General features: G+C 42.2%; 1 pseudogene; it reads left to right on the top strand.

The window, feature by feature from the left end:
* The first annotated feature begins 1,560 nt into the window (after nt 1-1,560).
* On the top strand, nt 1,561-1,678 carry LOC124796853 (annotated as a pseudogene).
* Nucleotides 1,679-2,300: the final 622 nt, after the last annotated feature.

The following is a 2,300-nucleotide window of genomic DNA, read 5'->3' on the forward strand; positions in this document are numbered from 1 at the left end:
TATGCGACTTAACTTTTGAGGTCATCAGTCGCCTAGAACTTAGAACTAATTAAACCTAAGGACATCACACACATCCATGCCCGAGGCAGGATTCGAACCTGGCCGGCGATCATTTACATATGTAGTAGATATCAAGGGTCCTATCACACTTCCCTGTGGTACTCCGGATATTGCCTTTACATCTGTCGATTTAGTTCCGTTAAGAGCGATGTGTTGAGTGATCCGCAGTGCGCCTTTTCTGGCACACCAGCTCTTTGGCACGACTATCGAGCACCCGGTGGTACTACGATCTTTGCCCCTGTTGTGATCTGGCGGTGAGATTTGCGTTCGTGGAGATGGTCGTCGGACTGGCTACGAGGCGCTAGGACGTGCTTGAGGGGACGAAGGAGCAAACACACGGGATCGGCCAGCAGCGGCGCGGCCGATATACCTTGCAGGACGGTCGCGAGTTTGTGATGGACCTGCCTGATGTCAGCTCCGGGAGCTGCTCGTCACATTGCTTTGGTGCCTGTTTTCTCGGACAGACTATTTCCTCGAGACCATCTCGAACAACGCTCTCCATCGTAGGTCTAAGTGATTTTGGTGCCTTAGTTTCGTGGAACCATTTGCGTTGTAGCGACTGTCACTTGTTGGTTGCCCTAACGTATGTGTTGTTGAAGTAAGAGCAGCTGGCAAGGTGTGTGATCGCATGGAGACTAGCAGTCACTACTTCCTTTAAGGAAATCAGCGTCCCCAAAAGATCTAGTAACTGTATGGTACTGAAGATATTAGGTCATAGTCTAGTTGTAATTTTCTGCATACCAAGCTTACACTATTGGTAGTTACATTGCAGACTTATGCAAGGACATTAAAGTGCACCAAACCTAGTTTGGGGTGATGTGCATTTGAATAACGTAATGTTATCTTGGAATTAATTCCATTTCATCTTTGTACACATTGTCGGCCTTAAAGTCTGATACTGTTTTATAACATTGCATTTGTGTACAAGTCTTAGTTTGAATGTTTGCAGGACTGATATTGGTGCAAAATTTAAGTCGTTTTATTGAAATCACTTATTGTTTTTTTTTAAAGTATATTATTATTTATTGGTTCTTAACTTATATTAAGTGATGTTTGCTTGGTGTTTACCGGGTTATCTGAGGTCTGTTTGTGTTCCAATTTTCTGCGAGTTGGGGTGTGTGGGAGCGGCGCCACATTCTGCTTCGGTGCACAGAAGCTGTGACGTGTCGTCTAATGGGAAGTGTCTCCCGGTTGGGCCCCGGCGTTTAGGTGTTGTTTTGGACGGCAGGTCTGCTGTTTCCGGCATTTTAAGTTAAGTCACCTTTTGCCCAGGGCAGCCTGGCGTCACTCCCCGCACCGTTTGGTAGTTATTGAACCTATTATATATATATATATATATATATATATATATATATATATTGCTTAGAAATCAATTGCATTAATTAACTTGTTGTGCTCCTTGTGTTTTTGGGTTCGTAACGAACCATATATATATATATATATATATATATATATATATATATATATATATATATATATATATATATATATATATATATATGCAACGGCCTTGCCGCAGTGGATACACCGGTTCCCGTGAGATCACCGAAGTTAAGCGCTGTCGGGCGTGGTCGGCACTTGGATGGGTGACCATCAAGGCCGCCATGCGCTGTTGCCATTTTTAGGGGTGCACTCAGCCTCGTGATGCGAACTGAAGAGCTACTCGGCCGGATAGTAGCGGCTTCGGTCAAGAATACCATCATAACGACTGGGAGTGTGGTGTGCTGACCCCATGCCCCTCCTATCTGCATCCCCCTCTCAGGATGACATGGCGGTCGGATGGTCCCGATGGGCCACTTGTGGCCTGTAGACGGAGTGTTTTTTATTTTTTTATTATATATATATATATATATATATATATATATATATATATATACGTAAAAAAGAGCATTTTCAATTGCTTGGAAATCAATTGCATTAATTAACTTGTTGTGCTCCTTGTGTTTTTGGGTTCGTAACGAACTGGTGTGCCTTGTAAATCACTTTCATATTATTGATTAATGCCTTTAAGAGAAAAGGGAACATTATATGTGACATCTTTAAAATCACCTTCAGATTGTAATCTGTTTTTGTAAGTATTGAAATCTCCAGTAAGTTATTGTAATTGTACATTTGATATTGCCTTAAGAACGGCCACGTGTTGATTGCCTCTAATTTGTTTTATAAAAGCTTGTTTTGAATAAATTATTAAATATTGATCTGATAGTTGTTGGCCGGCCGAAGTGGCCGTGCGGTTAAAG

Source organism: Schistocerca piceifrons, chromosome 4, assembly GCF_021461385.2.
Source record: "Schistocerca piceifrons isolate TAMUIC-IGC-003096 chromosome 4, iqSchPice1.1, whole genome shotgun sequence".
Lineage (NCBI taxonomy): Eukaryota > Metazoa > Arthropoda > Insecta > Orthoptera > Acrididae > Schistocerca > Schistocerca piceifrons.